The sequence below is a fragment of the Dasypus novemcinctus genome, chromosome 1, assembly GCF_030445035.2.
Source record: "Dasypus novemcinctus isolate mDasNov1 chromosome 1, mDasNov1.1.hap2, whole genome shotgun sequence".
Taxonomy (NCBI): Eukaryota; Metazoa; Chordata; class Mammalia; order Cingulata; family Dasypodidae; genus Dasypus; species Dasypus novemcinctus.
In genome coordinates this window covers 183,023,847-183,043,599 of record NC_080673.1, presented here as the reverse complement: position 1 = coordinate 183,043,599, position 19,753 = coordinate 183,023,847, and the positions used below count along the sequence as shown (strand labels likewise).

The 19,753-nt window shown below is 42.0% G+C and overlaps 2 pseudogenes; one reads left to right on the top strand and one right to left on the bottom strand.

Annotated features, from left to right (window-relative positions):
• Nucleotides 1-237: 237 nt before the first annotated feature.
• Nucleotides 238-6,931, top strand: LOC111764933 (group XIIA secretory phospholipase A2 pseudogene; annotated as a pseudogene).
• An 8,444-nt stretch (nt 6,932-15,375) lies between these two features.
• LOC101434455 (peptidyl-prolyl cis-trans isomerase A pseudogene) lies at nt 15,376-16,144 on the bottom strand (annotated as a pseudogene).
• Between the last annotated feature and the right edge of the window lie 3,609 nt (nt 16,145-19,753).

Genomic DNA, 19,753 nt, shown 5'->3' with positions numbered 1-19,753 from the left:
TTACTTTTGCCAGGCATGCCCTGGTTTATTTGTGACAAACCTCACCTTCTAAACAACTTGTGTGAAAGGCCACACAAATACACACTAATTCACAAAAGTTCCTGGTGGAAAGGCTGGCAGGAACACGGCGCAGGCAGGGCTCACCGGGAGGCCAGCCCTGGAGGAGTCCCACAGGGGTCTTCCCTCCAAAAAGCTGCCATCAAATGGGGCACACGGTTAAGAGACCTCAAGCGGCCCATGACGGTAAGAGAGAAATGGCAGGATTGGCACTTTAGAAGAACCACTCAGCAGCATAATGGGACGAGAGTTCTCCTTCAGAGGGGCCTCGGCGGGCCTTCCAGCAAAGGACTGAGGAAGTGTCTCCTCATCTTCATTGCTTTCCAGAGAGAAGGGAGGGATCCGGACATCAGAGTGGGAGCCATCGGGCCTCTCAAAGCGGAACGTGGGGGGAGGTGTGACTAGAGTGGTTGGGCACCTGCCTCCCACATGGGAGGTCCTGGTGCTTTCTAAAGAAGATGAGCAGACAATGAGCAGACACAATGAGCAGACACAGCAAGCAGACAATGAGCAGAAACAACGAGCTGACAGATGAGGGAGACCTCTCCAGGGGGTGGGAAATGAAGTGCAAATAAAGCTGATTCATTCCTTACAAATTAACGAAACCAAACCAAACAAAAGAAACAGAACATGCCCCCACGTGCCCACTGGAAGCTTGAGATAATAATATTTCATATATCTTAAGGAGGTGAAGAGAGCAGATAGCACATTGCTTAGCACACAGGAAATAATCTGTAAATGGGGCTATTTTTACATATCTAATATTAGATAGTTGAGAGTTTTTCCCTTTTTCTCATTATAAAGGCAAAATGTTGTCTATTTTATTTTGCTCTTTCTTAGAGACTTGAGTTTTTTTATCTCCACTATTTTCTAATTCACTTTTTGTTTGTTTCATCTTTACATTTTCTTCTTCTGGATTTCCTTCAAGCAATTTTGTTTTCTGATTTCTTGAGCTTAATGCTTAATTCAGTTACTCTCTTTCTTGCTGGTGTAATGATGACTACAAATCAAAACTCAATATAGGGAAGCGGACTTGGCCCAGTGGATAGGGCATCCATCTACCACATGGGAGGTCTGCGGTTCAAACCCCGGGCCTCCTTGACCCGTGTGGAGCTGGCCCACATGCAGTGCTGATGCGCATAAGCAGTGCCCTGCCACGCAGGGGTGTTCCTGCGTAGGGGAGCCCCACACGCAAGTAGTGCGCTCTGTAAGGAGAGCCACCTAGCGCGAGAGAAAGTTCAGCCTGCCCAGGAATGGCATCACATACACGGAGAGCTGACAGACAAGATGATACAACTAAAAGAGACACAGATTCCCGAGCTGCTGACAACAACAGAAGCGGACAAAGAAGAACACACAGCAAACGGACACAGAGAGTAGACAATGGGGGTTGAGGGGGAAGGGGAGAGGAAAAAAAACAGAAAAAAACGCAACTAGATATATTAATTTTCACTGGTAAAAGAAGGGAAAGAGATCCTCTATCCCTGTCCTTTTTCTTAGAGCATTCTTTAAAAAACTCGTAAATCCTTTCTCTGCCCCTTTGAGATGCTTGTAAATCTTCTAAAGCTTAACTAGGCCTTTTGGCAGCTTTACAACTGGGGAGTGCCATCTCTTTGAAAGGCAAAATATCAAGGAAGTTGGCACCCTTACCTCCCCATTTCCATGGGAGTTTAACTTACATATCTTGTTCCTGCTTATAAATTATGTTCCTGTTATAAAGAGATAAGAAATTCTTTATTTCTTTGGATAAAGGCAGTTCACAAGCACAAGGTATATCTCGTTACCACATGACTTTTAGGATGAACTATTGGTAACCACTGGGGCTGCAAAGTCCTCTCACTTAAGGACAAGTTATCATTTATCTTGAGAACATGTAGGTAGTGACTCCTGTCTGGTTGGCTACATAAAAAGCCAAACTTTCTTTCTTTGCAATCTCTTTAGCAAATTGCCTGGATGCATCACATTCTGGTTTATTAAATAATGCTTACGCAATAACAAAATCATATTTCTTTCTCTTCTACCTTTGTGGAAAGGATTTTGAGGGTTGGGAGGTGATTTTGTTTTTAATTATATTTCCCCAAGACTTGTTTAATAAATCAGAGTATTTGAAACTTTGAATTTTTAACTTTGCTAGGGCCCTACAGGTAGACTACGCAGTGTGCTCATTATTACTATTTTCTAAGTACTGCAGTTGCATTTGGGATTCATCTTTGACACAAGATAAGATTTCTTAAATTTTCATAGGGTTCGGTCTTTTTTGTTGAATCTGTTTGTGCTATTGATATGGGTTAGAAAGTGCTCTGAGAAATATGTGTTTTAGAGAACTTATTGAAGTTTTCTTTGTTGAACAATATAGAATTAATTTTTAAAGTGATCTATGAATACTAGAAACACTTTATTTCATGCTTGTAGAAAAACAGATTCCAATATTATCTGTTAAATTGACTTTATTAACTATATTATTTAGATCCTCTATACCAATAGCTGCCAAATAGAAATATAATAACATGAGCCACATAAGTGACTTAAATTTTTTCAACAGCCATGTTAAAAAATAAAAATAAGTGAAATAAATATGTTTTATTTTACCCAATATTTCCAAAATATTATATAATCGATATAAAATGTTCGACAAGATATTTTACGTTCTTTTTTCATACTAGGTCTTCAACATCCAAAGTATTTATATTTATAGCACATTGCTACCCAGTTGCTAAATTCTATTGGAATACTTGATCTATATTTAGATTTCATAAAATTCACAGTTGAAAAAGTAGATTCAAGGGAGCCAATGTAGCTCAAGTGGTTGAGCTCCTGCTTTCCATGTAAGAGGTCCCGGGTTCAATCCCCAGGACCTCCTAAAAGCCAAACAAACAAATGAAAAAACCAGTTCTCATTGGGGAGCAGATATAGCTCAGTGGTTGAGCACCTGCTTCCCACATATGAGGTCCTGGGTTCAATCCCTGCTACCTACTAAAAAAAGAAAAAGAAAGGAAAGAGTAAATTCACATACCCAAGTTTTACCAAACATTCCTAAAATATTGCCAATACTGAATCAAGAATCACTTATAAATTAAGTTTAAAATAAATAAAATTAAAAATTCAATTTCTCGGTCACACTAGCTGTATCTGAAGCACTCAGCAGCCACATGTGGCTATTAGTTGCCTGACTGGACACTGCATTCTCTATCGTTACTTGTTTTTACTGCTAGATCTGTATTAAAAAGTCCAACTACTTTTAAGGAATTATTGCAATTTTTTAAGATGTGATAATGGTATTGTGAGTACTTTTTAAAAAAGACTTCTTGGGAGCAGGTGTATCTCAATGGTTCATGCACCTGCTTCCCACGTACAAGATCCTCGGTTTGATCCCTGGTACCTCCTAAAACAACAACAACAACAACAAAGACTTATCTTTTAGTGGTGCATACTGAAATAATTATGAATAAAATTATACAATGTTTGAGATTTGTTTCAAAATCATATAAGCCAATTCCATATTTTCGGTTTTGTTAAGTCAACCCTCCCTTTCCTTTATCAAATCTGTTCTAGTTTTCCATAGTTGCACAATACCCCAAGCTTAGTGGCACAAACAACAACCATTTATTATTATCTTGCACAAGTGTTGGGATTGACTCAGTTCACCGAGGTAGTTCTTACTCAGTGTCTCAAGCAGCTGCAGTCAGATGGTGGCTGGCGATGGAGTCACCTGGGAGGCTTGCTGACTCACATGTCTGGTGGTTAATTCTGGCTGTTGTCTGGGACCAGAACACTTACATGTGACTTGGGCTTCCTCACAGGATGGTGGCCAAGAGTGGGGGTGGGGGTGGGGAAATTAGAGCTCATCTCGTGATGGAAATGATATCGATAAATTTGCAAATAAACATTAAAACCACCACATACCATCATCCCCTAATCCATTCACTGTTCTACCACAGAGTGTTTTTTCTAAAATGCAAATCCTACCAGGCTCTTCTTAAAACTCTTACTAGCTTCCATTACCAATGAGATCGAGGACAAACCCCTTAGCATGACTTTCAAGGCCCTCATTTCCCACTGCCCTCTCTACCAAGGACCACATAAATAGTGTTGGGAATTGAATCATGTCTCCCACAAAAGACACATTCAAGCCCTAACCCCGGGTCCTGCGGGTGTGAACTCATTTGTAAACAGAATTTTTGAACATGTATGAGTTAGGGTGAGTTAGGGTGTGGATATGAACCCATGAAGATAGGAACTTTGAAGTTGTTTGTTTTTTCTTTTCTTTTTTTGAAGATGTTTTTAGTTAAGGTGAGGCCAATCTGAATGAGGGTGGGCTGAAATGTGTATAAGCAGTAATTCAGATGCAGTTACTTAAGAGAAAATGGAGAAGAAGAGAGAGAGAGATGCCCATGTAATGGGGGCAGTGATGCATCAACAAGCCAAGGCATGTGTCTTAGTTTCCTGGCTGTGACCACACATACCACAAAAGGGTTTGGTTTAAACAATGGGAATTTATGGGTCCATGATTTTAAGGTTAGGAGAAGTTCAAAATTAAGGCACCAGCAAGATGATGCTTTCTCCCAGAAGACTTGGCATTCTGGGCCTGGCTGCCAGTGATCCTTGGGTCCTTGGCTTTTCTGTCACATGGCAATGCATATGGCGATGTCTTCTTCTTTCTCTTCCAGGTTCCACTGACTTTCCAGTTTCTACTTCTCCTGTGGCTTTTTCTCTTTGTGTCTGAATTACTGCTGCTCACAATGCACTCCAGTAATCTGGATTTATCCAGTAATCTGGATTTACCCAGTAATCTGGATATTCAGCTGGGGCACACCATCACTAAAAACATCTTCAAATGGTCCTACTTACAATGGGTTCACACCCACAGGAATGAATTAAGAACTTTTTTTCCCCTGGAGAAATAATTCAATCTATCACAGAACCCCAAAGATCTCAGTCAAGTCAGGGCCAGAATGTTATAAATTTCAGAAGAATGCATGATCTGGTTAACACCTTGATTTTGGACTACTAGCCTCCAAACCTGTGAGACAGTAAATGCCTGTTGGTTAAACCAACCAGTGTGTATATTTGTCATAGCATCCTTGTTGTCATAGCAGCCCTGTAAAATAAGACAGATAGACTATGGAGCCTGTCATTGTGAGGCCAAAATCTCAAGACATGGAAGTAAGGAAGTAAGATTGCTATTTGAGAAAGGTAGGTGTGATCGTTTGAGTCTTTTGTGGACCCCTAAAAATTATATTCTTAAATTTGTCTGTTCCTGTGGGTGTGAGTCCGTGTGGAGCTGGCTCACGCGCAGTGCTGATGTGCTAAGGGTCATTTGATTAATTTAATTATTCCAATAAGGCATAGTTTCAAACCACCACAGAGGTAGTGTTGGTTTCTTTATAATCTCAACCAGAATGAAAGAGGATGTGGTTGCATTAGGATATTTTTAGGAAGGTTTTTGATAGGTTCCTTGGACAAGAATTAATAATAATGATGATAACATTATGGAACAGTTGTGTACATGGCCTTGTTTTATGCTCTTTACACGGACTACTTTTTGCTTCTTTCCCCAGCAGCTCTGTGAGGCAGGAACTACTCTCATCCCTATTTCACAGGAGGGAAAATACCAAAGTGCCGTTTGAGACCATGCTCACATCTTTATTCCTGCTGACATTTGGGAAAAAAAAGGGATTTAGCCTCCACATGTTTTGATTTCTATGGAGTAAGCATGAAGACAGCTAAAGAACACCCAGACACCCCAAGCCTTGGTCCATAAACAAAGGCAGGTTACTCACATGTCAAAGAAAGCCCAGGGTAGACCATTTCTAGAGCTACAGCCCTGGGTGTAAGTGGATGGACCACATTCTGTTAGGATCTTATGAAACAGAAATTGAGTAACCATTTCAAAATGAGTTGATTCATAAAAGGCAGTGGGAAGCATGAATTGGTGCAAACCATGTTGGGAACCTTTAAATCCCATCTTCAGAGCCCAGGGCACTGGACCTAGCGACAGGCCAGGCAATTTTGCACAGCTTAGAAGTGATTTCCACCGTTTGCGTCACTTGTCCTACCTCAACTTCCTCTGTTTGCTTTGCTCATAGTCCTGAATGTGAAAAATTTTATCAGACCCAGTAATTTTGGTATAGTATTTTTACGGTTTTATAAATTTATTTAGGGCGTGGACGTGCAGCCGCCGGCAGCCTCCCAGCCCCGGGCTCACGCGCCGCCGAGGGGTCCCGGGGACCCCGTGGGGGCGCGCCCACCGCCGCCCCAGAGCCACGCGGGCCCTGCTGCACGGGTGGCTGTGCTTGGGCGACCCGCGCTGGCTCTCCCGCTGCTGGCGGCCGCTCTCAGCTCCCACGCGGGGACGCCACCCTAAGGCCCTCAGGAAGGGCGTGCACGAGATGGACACGCACCTGAACGCCGCCGTGGACCTCCGTGGAGGCGAGGACGGGCTCTGCCAGCACAAGGCGGTGACGGCGAGGGAACCCCGCGTGGCCCGTGCTCTCGCGGGTCCCGGGGAGCTGGAGCTCTTGGAGGACCTAAGCCTTTCCCACGTTGTGCTTACAAACCCTCCCCAGCGAAGGGACGGGGCTCTCCGCTCTTGGGTGTTCCATCTTCTCGTTGGCGTCCCTTCCCTGACAAAGTGCTGCAAGGGACATGAGTCCTGCAGCAAAAGCGAGCAGGACGGCGACGAGGGGTTCCAGGCTCGCCTCGCCAAGATCTGCGGACTCGGGCAGGAAACACGGGGACCCGCTCCGCACGTTCGGGCCGGGGAAACAACAGCGGCGCTCTTGTCTGGCAGTGTCGCGCGTTTTGGCAGTAAACCGTACCAGGACAGCCAAGGAGCAGCATGCGGTGTCATTGTGAAGGGAAAACTGATCTCTAAAGAAGATGCTGACAGCTGGTTGCGGCAGACGAGGACCGAAAAAACGAACCTTTGACAAAGAACTCATGTTTTTACAGTTCAAGCTGCCCGATTTTGTGAAAGGATTATTTTAAAACCTTACAAGTCTTGATATTTTGACGTTAAAACCTCAAGCTAAAAAAACAAAGTGGGGAGATGGTGGGAAGGTCATGCCTTCCCTCACAGGTGTCTTCCTGGATGATGCTGCCTTATTGTGCCCAGAGATCTTGACCTATCCCAGAAAGGGTGTGTGTGTGTGTGTGTGTGTGTGTGTGTGTGTGCTAAGAGAGGAGGATTGTTTTTAAAGGACAGGGCCTGCATTTGAGGGCCTCCCTCCCACATGGGAGGTCCCAGGTTCAATCCCTGTCCCTGGTTCCTAAAAAACAAAAAATATACATATATATATAAAATGAAGATCTGCAACTCAGTTTTTGCAACTGTATGTACAAAAAAAGAAGGTCAAATGTAAAAGTTCATGATAAAATATGTTCAACATTATCGTATCTGGAAATATGGGAAAATCCTCTCAGATTTTTGTTTACTATGAACTTTTAAAATACACAGAATTTGGCTGAATTTTTTTCTCTATTTAATTGCACATAATTTTCTATTTCTTTACAACCTGTTTAGCACATGAATATGTCATGATTCTATTAGTGATACGGCTAGTTACCAGGACAAGATTTCCACGTGTGTTTCTCTTGTAAACTCGGAAGCATCAGCTGGTAACCTCTTAGAGAGCAAAACCAGGACATCTATGTGTTATGTAATATGCACAGAAGGTGTGGGAACAAGAATCAGAAGTACAACCACTCCCGTTTTTGAACCATTCCCGTTTTTGAACCACTCATACAACAGATGTCATATCTTGCTATAATCTTTGCCAAACTGGATAAAAGATAGATTTAATAAGACAAATGAGAAGTTCTTTATCATAATACACTTCAGAGACCTATGTACTGTTATGTTTGATATTTATTTCCTAGTACCTATTCCAGATTCTGGGATATCTAAAAAATATCCATTAGCGGTTTTAGTAAAAATAATTCTTGATGTTGCTATTGTAATTTTTAACTGTGGAGTCAAAAAGGAAGTGTAAAGAAGACCAAGATACAAAGAACTACCTTGTATAGTAAATCTTTTATTTATTTTTACAATTATTAAAAGATGTTTAAAAGCAAAAAAAAAACCTTATTTACATTCTATTGTAATAAATACATAATTGGATTAAGATGCTACTTCAATTTGAGATAGTGAACGAACTTAAAACTATAAAATAATGCTTAGAATGGACTCCATATTTACAGTATATGAACCAAACAATATTTGCTGCTGAATTAAGAAAAAAAAGGACTAATATTTTCTGAGTATCTAGTCTATGCTATTCACTCAGACAGTTGCACAAACTTTGTTATCTCCCTTAATTCTTGCAATTACCTGTGAGGTAATTATTTTTATTCCCATTTTAAAGATGTAGAAAGAGACTCAAAGAGTTCAGTGTCTTGGTCAAGGCCCCTGATAACCTGTATTCTAGTTTCTGACTTTTTAAATTTGCCTCTTCTGCTTATTTCCTATCAGTGAGATCATACAGTATTTGTCATTTTATATCTGGCTTATTTCTGTCCACATGGTATCTTCAAAGTTCATCCATATTGTAGCATGCATCAGAACTTCATTCCTTTTTATAGATGAATAATATTCCATTGCATGTATGCACAACATTTTGTTTATCCATTCACCTGTTGGTGGGCACTTGGTGGCCTCCACCTTTCGACAATTGTGGATAATGTATCTATGAATATCACTGTTCTTGCCCATGTATATTTCAGCCAAAGAACTGGAATATCACACTGGTCTCCAAACAAAACTAGAACAGAACCAGTATTTTATAGAATGCCAGTGCCTGTTTGAGAATCATTCGGCTCTGTTATCTAAATTGGTAATTTCATTTCTAGAGGCAGTTTCATCTTGATTCTTCTCCCAAACAGCTCTCAAATTGATTTTTCAGAACTGGTTCCAACCTGGAGGCCTAAGTTCTTGAGCTCAGAGAACTCTGGAAAGACCTACATTTTCCCTTGTGGTGATTTCTGCCTTTTTTCTTCTTGGAGTGAGAGCAACCAGCCCAGGAGAGTTTGGTTGCTGAGGGTCTCAGTGTGCTAGGTCAGCAGGGGTGAGCCTAGACTGAGCTTCACCGTTGGAGACCAGAGCTGCTGGGAATTCTGCTGAGCAGTCACGTGGGTTCCACTCTGAGGTGCTGAAGAGCCTCAGAGCAAGTCTTAAAACCTTGCACGCCCATTAATCCAGTAATTCCACTCCTGTAAATTCATCCCAAGGAAATTAATATGGTTTACTACAAATATTGGGCTACAAGGATTTTTTTCCTCATCATTTATTATTATATAACAACTGAAGATCAGGGACAACCTAAATATCCCAGAACAGAATTTGGACAAACCAAATATAGTACATCCATAATATACTGAGCTATTAACTCATCCATTAAAAGCATGGCAAAGAAAAAAAAATTGAGCTAGAAAACTGTTTATGTTAAATGAAAACAGTAGTTAAGTCAAGAATATTACAAAGCATGGGAAGTGGATGTGGCTCAAATGATTGGGCTTCTGTCTGCCACATGGGAGTTCCCAGGTTTGGTTCCCAGTGCCTCTTGGAGAAGGTGAGCTGGCACGGTAGGTAGATGCAGCGAGCTGATGCAACAAGATGATGTAACAAAAGAGACACAAAAAGCAAAGACAATAAGAGATACAACAAACCAGGGAGCTGAGGTGACTCCGGTGATTGAGTGCCTCTCTCCTACATGGGAGGTCCTGGGTTCGGTTCCTGGTGCCCCCTGAAGAGAAGACAAGCAGACTCAGAGCGTACAGCAAAGGGACACAGAGAACAGACAGAGACTGCAAAACAAAGAGGTGGTGGGGGAAATAAACAAATAAAATAAATCTTAAAAAAAAAAAAAAAGAAAATTCCAAAGCAGTATTATTTACTTAATTTTCTCTAAAATTCAGTCTCCAAAGTCTGAAAATATAAACCAAGATGTTAGCCATGGGAGACCCCAGCTATGGGAATTATGGAAGCTTTTTATGATTTTCTGCTTTCTCCACATTTTCTTAATTATATTTTACCTTTGTAATTGTTAAAATATATATATACACACATAGGTACATATATGTGTTATTTAAACAAAATGTAGAGCCATAGTCTTGTAGCTCTGTTTGGAGAACATGAGATTTAAAAATCTCAGTAGAGTTGAAATAGAGCTTTCCAGAGATGAGAACTGTGATTTTAAACCTATCTTTAGACCATTTCTCTGGTCAACCTGGGTAGCTGTGGGCAGAACATGTCAAGGCTGTGATACTCTGGGCAGCCTCTTTCCTCCTTCCCGGACCATGATCTCCTATGGGATCAGCCCCTGTGGTTGCCATGTTCTCTGAGCAGCCACAGAGCAGAAACCAGGCAGCTCAGCAAGTGTGCGAAGGACCTGGTAACTTTCACACAATTGCTATTCATTACACGTTTGTTAATTGATTGATGAGTGCATCTCTCCAAGAGCCAGGAGGAAGGTCTATCCATCATCTTCCAACTCTTCATTAATTTCTGCAGATAGGGAAGGTTTGACAATGTTTTGAAAATATTTATAAAGATGAGGCATTTTCTTTTTTATGCTTCATTTTCCTATAGGCTGTCATAATTTGCTATAACAAAGACCCTACAGCAGTTGCCTTAAACAACAGGAATTCATTGTCTTAGAGTGTTGGAAGCCAGAAGTCCAAAATCAAGAAAGCTGGCAGGATCATGCTTTCCTGGAAATCTGTAGCATTCTTTTTTTTTTTAATATTTATTTCCCATTTATTTAAAGGTCTGGGGAAGCGGACTTGGCCCAGTGGATAGGGTATCCGCCTACCACATGGGAGGTCCGCGGTTCAAACACCGGGCCTCCTTGACCCGTGTGGAGCTGGCCCATGCGCAGTGCTGATGCGCGCAAGGAGTGCCGTGCCACGCTGGGGTGTCCCCCGCATAGGGGAGCCCCACGCGCAACGAGTGCGCCCGGTAAGGAAAGCCACCCAGCACAAAAGAAAGTGCAGCCTGCCCAGGAATGGGGCCACACACATGGAGAGCTGACACAACAAGATGACACAACAAAAAGAAACACAGATTCCCGGTGCCGCTGATAAGGATAGAAGCGCTCGCAGAAAAACACACAGCGAATGGACACAGAGAGCAGACAACTGTGTATGGTGGTGGGGGGCGGGGAAGGGGAGAGAAATAAATAAAAAATAAATAAATAAACAAATCTTTAAAAAAATAAATAAAGTTCTGGCACTCTATGTACACTGTTTATATTAAAAAATACAGGAAGCTGGGGCTCCTAGCAAAAAGACACTTTTCAATGTTGGAGATTGTTCCGATGCTGAGAAGAGCTGTATCCTCAGCACCAGACACGGAGGAGGGGCAGGGGGAGGGTGCAGGGGATGGTCAGGTCAAGCACAGCACTGGCCCAAAAGGGAGAGCCCCTTGGTCAGACCCTTGGTCAGCTCGGGGAGGGCGGAGGAGAGTGATCCTGGGGCAATGGACGGCCACAGCGCAGGGCCAAGGCAGGCGTTGGGGTCTGCTCGCTCTCCAGGGCATTTCCTGGCCAGGGCTGTGGTCACACTGAAAGACCCCTTGGGAAGGAGGACCAGACAAGAGCCAGGAAGCCTGGGCTCTACCCCTAACTCTCCCAACTTGCTCTGACCCCGGCAGACCCTCACCCCTCCAGGCCAGAATTCCCATTGGACGAGTGGCCTGAATGGCTCTCTGCCCTTGCTCAGATAGTGCACTCCGAGCTGTGCTGCAGCTCCTTCTCTGAGGAGAGTGTGCTGCCACCTGGGAGAGGGGGGCAGGCAGGGGCAGGAGCCGGAGCAGTGGGACTGGGCCTGGCAAGGTCCCAGGTCACCAGAGACCATGGCTGAATACAGGGGGAGGGGATGGCAGCAGAGCTGTTGGGACAAACAGGATCAGTTTATCCCCTGGCACTGCGTCTGTGAGCAGGTGCTGGGCTGACAGCAGGACGCCTTGCCCACTGGGAACTCTGGCCAGCCCTAGAACAGCTCTGCCCATTCACCTGCAGGTAACTTTGGGCACTCACCTGCCTCTAGGAGGGCAGAATGATGGGTGCCAAACCTGTGGGTAAGGTGATTTCAGTGCTTGCATGTGCTGGAGTGGCATCTCTGGTGTGTGTGTGTGTGTGTGTGTGTATGTGTGATCTGTAGCATTCTGGTGCTGGTTTGCCATAACTCAGTTTCTGCCTTTGTCATGGCCATCTCTCTTCCTGCCTGTCTCCTACTATCTTGTTCAAATTCCCTCTGCTTATAAGGACTCCAGTTTTACTGGATTAAGGCCCACCCTGATTCACTTTAGCCTTACCTTAACTAATAACGTCTTCAAAGATCTTTTTACATATGAATTTACATTTCCAGGACTGGGGATTAGGACTTGAACACATCTTTGAGGGGCACATGGTTTAATCCTCATGCTTAGCATTGGAAGGTTGGCATTGGTTTGGGGTCAATAAGTCTACTACTATTGAGTCAAAGAGAATGACTCTACTGGCTCCCAAGGATGTGACCACAATAACCACAACTGCCTACAGAGGATTTGGAGGTGGGAAAGCTAAGTTTATATCATACTCGAAGACCAAGATAACCTTGTTAAGTTATTTCATCTCTCTGGGCCTCATTTTAGAAATGGGGATAATAATCCTCACTGTACAGGATTGTTCTGAACTTTAAGTGAGAGTTAAAAACAGGTGGTCCAATCTATGTGACAGAGTATGTGTTCATTACATGTCACCTTCTTTTCTGATTTCTTCTTTCTGAGGTTTTATATAAGTGAGTATGTGATATTTTGGATTTTTAAAAACTTATTCTCTGGAGCCAGATTGGTGGGGCTTGAATCCCAGCTCTACTATCTACTAACTAGGTGGCCTTGGGGAAATATAATAATTTCTCTGTGCCTTGTTTTCCTCATCTATAAAATGAAGATAATAATAGAACTACCTAATAAGGTTTTTATGGGGATAAATGAATTTAGATATATAAGATTCTTAGGTTAGTGCTTGGCTATAAAAGTGGAAGTTGCTTATTATTACTATATCATTATCATTAGTGTTATCATGATGTACTCCTCATTCTTTAAGCAAAGGAAAAAAAGCACTATTTACAATTTCTGCAAAACAATAATATATCTAAGAATAGCTCTAACAAAAGATTCGTTGAATCTTTGGGATAAAAGTTTTAATTCATTGCAAACCCTAAAAGAAGATGATGAAGAATAAATGATGTATACCATGTTCATGGATGTGAAGCCAATATCACAAAGATTGCAAGTTTCCCATAATTAATCTATAAATTAATCTGATCTAAAAATTTGTTTGGAAGTGCAAAGGGACAAAAAGTAGTTAACACAATTTTGAAGAAAAACAAAGAGGATTGATTTGTCTTACCAGAGAAGTATCAGGATTTATTACTATTTTTAAAAATTTATTATTTTTATTTCTCTCCCCTCCCCCGCAGTTGTCTGCTCTCTGTGTCCGTTCACTTTGTGTTCTTCTGTGTCTGCCTGCATTCTTGTCAGCAGCACTGGGAATCTGTGGCTCTTCATGTTGCATCATCTTGCTGAGTCAGCTCTCCGTGTGTGCCGTGCCATTCCTGAGCAGGCTATGCTTTTTTTCATGCAGGTCAGCTCTCCTTGAGGGGCGCACTCCTTGCACATGGGGCTCCCCTCTGCAGGAGACACCCCTGAGTGGCACGGCACTCCTTGCATGCCTCAGCACTGCGTGTGGGCCAGCTCACCACAGGGGCCAGAAGGACCAGGGTTTGTACCCTCGACCTCCTATGTGGAAGGTGGATGCTCTATCAGTTGAGCCAAATCTGCTTCCCAGGATTTATTACTAATTATAGAAATAAAGCAGTTTAGTATTAAGGTAAATAGATTGAAACACCTAGATTGTGTTAAAAAAAAAAAAAAGTGCTGAGATCCTGATGCTGTCAGCTCTCAGGGTGGTTAGGGGGAGTTTTGTGTGGCTGAAGGCCCCAGAAGCCTATCAGCCTTTTCCATTTATTCCAATGTGTCAAACAAAGGTGATCATTTTCTATATATTCCTTATGTGAAAATGTAACGAAGCACCCAAATAGACCAATAGGCTAGAATGAAGAACTCAAATAGATCTTCATGTACATGAAATCTGATCATCTCCAAAAGTGCTACTACCAATCTGTTGAGACAGAAAGGATTATTCAATAAATGGTGATTATTCAGCTAGTTACCTATATGGGAAATAAAATAAAACTGCTTTTTCACTTCACAACATAAACACCAATTTAAAATTTATAGAAGACCTAGATATTACAAATTTAAAAAGAAAATGTAGGAGACTACTTTGATGATATCAGAGTAAGGAAGAACCTATCAAAGGCAGGGAATGCTCCAACCATAAAACAAATTACAAATCAATTTAACTACATGCATAGGATAAAAACACCATGAGTATAGTCAAAAGACAAATGAGCCATCTTGAGGAAAAACATTATAACTCATATCACGTACAAAGAGATAAATTCACTAACAAAGAACTTCTGCAAATCAATAAAGTACTGAAAATTCAATATGAACAGATCACAGAAAAGCATACACAGGTGGTCTTAATAATCTAAAAATATTAGATTTCTGCACTATAAGTTCAACATCACTAATAGTAACAGAAATGCGAATTGAAACCACGCTGAGGTTCCATTTTTCACCTATCATGTTGGGAAAAATCCAGATGTGTGATATTGTCAATAGAGTAGGAAATGGATCTCTTTCTGCAATTGTATGGGAGAGAAAACTTTTATAACCCCTATGGAATTTAGCAATATCTATCAAAATTACAGATGTGCATGCCCTGGTTGACCAAGCAATTCCACCTTGAGGATTTAGTTCCCCAGATAGATGCACAAATATGTGTAATGAGAAAGGAACAAGGATATTCAGTGCAACATGGCTTGCAATAGGAATAGGTGGGAAACCTCTAAATATTCATCAGTAAGGAACTGGTTAAATATAAACTATAGTACATTCATACTATGGAATACTATGGAGCTATGAAAAATCAGGAAACCTTTTAAGAATAGTACTGATATGCAACAATCTCCAGGATATATAGTAAGGGGGGAAACCCAAGATGCTAGCAATGTATATAGTATGCTAATACTTGATTTTAAAAAGTGAAAATATGTATTTATATTTTACTTTTATTTGCATAAAATAATTCTGGAAGGATACCAAGGGGAAATGGATGACTGAGGAAGATAAAGAGAAAGGAGACTTTTCACCGTATACTCTTTTATACCTCTTGAATTTTTAGCTGTATGTACATAATGTCTTTCAAAATAGATTAATATATATATATTTTTTTTTTTTTTTTGTTTAAGGTTTTTATTTCATAATCATAAATTTAACTCTGCAATCCAGCTATACCTGGAAGGAAGGGGAGGATGACTGGAACCCGAAGAACTGCAGCAACAGCACAAAGATGATAGGATACTGAGAGCAGCCCAGGGGTGGTAGGCGCTCTCCTGAGCTACAGAAGGAATGGTCTGGTGGTTAAGACAGAAGCCAAATCAATTAGACTTGTCCACTGTCAGCAATGGTGATCTTCTTGCTGGTCTTGCCGTTCCTGGACCCAAAGCGCTCCATGGCTTCCACAATATTCATGCCCTCTTTCACCTTGCCGAAGACCACGTGCTTGCCATCCAACCACTCAGTCTTAGCAGTGCAGATGAAAAACTGGGAACCATTTGTGTTGGGTCCGGCATTGGCCATGGACAAGATGCCAGGTCCTGTGTGCTTCAGGATGAAGTTCTCATCATCAAACTTCTCCCCGTATATGGACTTGCCACCAGTGCCATTATGGCGTGTGAAGTCACCACCCTGGCACATAAACCCGGGAATAATTCTGTGAAAGCAGGAACCCTTATAACCAAATCCTTTCTCCCCAGTGCTCAGGGCACGGAAATTTTCTGCTGTCTTTGGAACTTTGTCTGCAAACAGCTCGAGACAGATGCGGCCCAGGGGCTCGTCGTCGACGGCGATGTCGAAGAACACGATGGGGTTGACCATGGCTGCGCAAAGGACCGCGGTGGCGACGGCGTCTGCAAGGCCTATATATTTTAAATTTAACTAATTGACTACACTGAAATGAAAATTTTCTATATAGTGAAAGACCTCATTTAAAGGTGAAAAGATAAGTCACAATGGGGAAAACATGTTTTCAACACATGTAATTGACAGAAGATTAGTATCTCGAATATATAGAATATAAAAAAGATAAACAACACAGTATTTAAAAGGACAGAAAAAATAATAAAAACATTCACTAAGGAAGAAAAATTAATGGCCATTTAACATATTAAAAGATGCCTAGGGGAACAGATGTGACTCAAGCAGTTGAGCTCCTACTGCCCACATGGTAGGTCCCAGGTTCAGTTCCTGGTGCCTCCTAAGGGAAAACAAAGTGCCTAGTCTATTAATTAGGAAATCATAAATTAAAATGAGCTGCCATTTTACCATCAGTATATAGGAAAATATTTAAAATTCTGACAATCCCAAGTATTGGCGAGAATATAGGATATAGAGAACTCTCATACCCTACTGCTAGGAGTGTAAGTTGATTTAGTATGTTGGAGAGCAACATAGCAATAAAGTAGAAAATATGCACATCCTTCAATCCAGTTATTCCACTTTTTTATATGTTTTGGAAAACTTCAAATACACGTGCATGGTGAGAACTGTACAGAAAATGTTCACTCACGTACTGTTTGTACTAGCAAATTATCAGCTCAACAGGAAAGTAAATGAATGGTGGTATAATCACAAAATGGAATATTACATAACAATATTCCCATGCAGCCGAGGTGTGAACATGGATGAATCTCTAACACATAAGGTGTAGTGAAAAAGCAAGATTTTAGAATACTATTTAAATAAAATTTTAGAGCATTCTAACAAATCCATAAAACGTCTGTGCACTCCTACATATGTAGTAAAAATAAAAAATATACATTAGAATTAGAAACACTAAATTCAAGTATGCCTCTGGGCCTAGAAGAAGGGTGACAGGATCAGGGTGGAATGCCTGTACAGGGTTTCTGTGGCTGGAATGTTTTATTTCTTTAGAACAATTGCTGAAAGAAAAAAGCAAAATACTGATATTTTACAAAGCTAAGTAATGGGTACTTAAGTATTATTTTCTATACTTATGCTTCACATAGTTTATTCAAATAAAAAAGAACACAATAGAGACTTGGCATAGAGTACTAAAGAGCAAAATTTGGGGGGGAATAGGGGAGCCAGCGTTTGCATATCAGCTCGATCATTTGACTCCTCTAAGCCTCAGTTTCCTCAGCTGCAAAATGGGGATAATTATAGAAGCTCTAAAACTGAGTAAGATAAAGATGAAACAAGGTTCTGTGTGCATGCATGATCCTTGGCACCTAGTAAGTGTGCTGATTGAATTACCTACCCAGCAAAGAAATATTCTTTTTTTTTTTTTTTTTTTTTTTTTTTACCACTATATGGCTTTATTTTTATTTTTTTTATTTTTAATTTTTTAATTTTTTATTGACTTTGTAATAATATTACATTAAAAATATATATGTGAGGTCCCATTCAACCCCACCCCCCCACCCCCCCTCTCCCCCCCCCCCAACAACACTCGTTCCCATCATCATGACACATCCATTGGATTTGGTAAGTACATCTTTGGGCACCTCTGCACCTCATATACATTGGTTCACATCATGGCCCATACTCTCCTCTATTCCATCATGTAGGCCCTGTGAGGATTTACATTGTCTGGTGATTACCTCTGAAGCACCATCCAGGGCAGCTCCATGTCCCGAAGACGCCTCCACCTCTCATCTCTTCCTGCCTTTCCCCATACCCTTTGTCCATTATGTCCACTTTTCCCAATCCAATGCCACCTCTTCTATGTGGACACTGGATTGGTTGTGTCCATTGCACCTTTATGTCAAGAGGAGGCTCAGATTCCACCTGGATGCTGGATGCAATCCTCCCATTTTCAGTTGTAATCACTCTAGGCTCCATGGTGTGGTGGTTGTCCTTCTTCACCTCCATTTTAGCTGAGTGTGGTAAGTCCAATAAATCAGATTGTAGGTGCTGGAGTCTGTTGAGGCTCAGGATCTGGCTATCACATTGTCAGTCCAGAGATTCAAATCCCCTAAATATATCTTAAACCCCAACATTAACTGCACCTCCAGCACATTAGCATGAAAGTCTTATGAAGGGAGATCCCATCTGAGTCCAGATTTATCACACATAAACACCATTTCCAAAGAGGGGCCATCTGCCCTGGTAGTTAACCCCATTGGCCATGACCATAACTCCCATGGGTCTCTTTAGCCCTCAAAGGAACCAATATCTGGGGGTTGTATCTGCTTTATCTGTCTCTCTGACTCTGCTCAGTTGTGCATGAGGGCAAACCTTCTGCCAGCCTCCAGACTCAAAGAAATATTCTTAATCCACATTCTTGTGTGCCTATGAGTGTGAATCCATTTATATTTTTAAAAGATTTATTTATTTCTCTCCCCTTCCCCTCCCTGTTGTCTGCTCCCTGTGTCCATCTGCTGTGTGTTCTTCTGTGTCTGCTTACATTCTTGTCATGGGGTACCGGGAAACTGCGTCGCTTTTTTTGTTGCATCTTCTTGCTGCGTCACCTCTCAGTGTGTGCAGCGCCACTGCTGGGCGGGCTGCGCTTTTTTCATGCGGGGCAGCTCTCCTTGCAGGGCTCACTCCTTGCACGTGGGACACCCCTACGCGGGAGACACTGCTGTGTGACATGGCACTCCTTGCCCGTAGCAGCACTGTGCGTGGGCCAGCTTACCACACAGGTCAGGAGGCCCTGGGGATTGAACCCTGGACCCTCCATATGGTAGGCAGACACTCTATCAGTTGAGCCACAGCCGCTTCCCTGGACCCATTTATAACCAGGACCTTTTGAAGATGTTATTTTTGGTGAAGGTGTGGCCCAACTGAATCAGGGCAGTCCTTAATCTGCACTTCTGGAGTTCTTTATAAACAGAAGAAATTCAGAGGCCCTGAGTCAGAGATGCCAGCCAAGGAACCCCCAAGATTGCAGCCGGTCAGCTCCAGAATGCTGCAGATTTGGTGAGAACACAGATTTGGAATTCTAGACTCTGAAACCGTGAGCTAATAAATGCTTGTTGTTCAAGTCAACCCACTGTGTGGGCTCAGTCCTAGCAGCCTGGAAAACAAGGACAATTCCTGATTAGTAAGTGTTAGTCTTTTAATCTCCGTGTGATGAGGAAGGGCATTCTTGACTAGTTTCCACTACTCTCAACTTCTCGATTCTCATTACTAGGTGAGATTTTGCTCTCAGATCTGGGTGATAAGTAATTGAAAATGGGAAGATATAGGTTAGGAGAAAAAAGCCTATTTTCAACAATACGCTGAGTTCTGACAAGGCCGTGCTAATTAAGTCTGCGAGGAGATACAGTGCTGATTAATCCAGCGAACCTGCTGGTGGAAGATCTGCCCTAAATAATGAAGACTTGTCAAATTCTTCCAGCACCATGGGGCCGTGGTTCCATGCTCAGCGCTTCTGAGCCTGCTTTCACACAAGCTGCCAGGATCCCCTCCGTGGTACTTATTGCAGGCTCTTTGGTAGGAAGATAGGGAAGATACACCCAACCAGTCCTGCAGTTGCCTGCTGGGTACCTTCTCTGTGCCAGC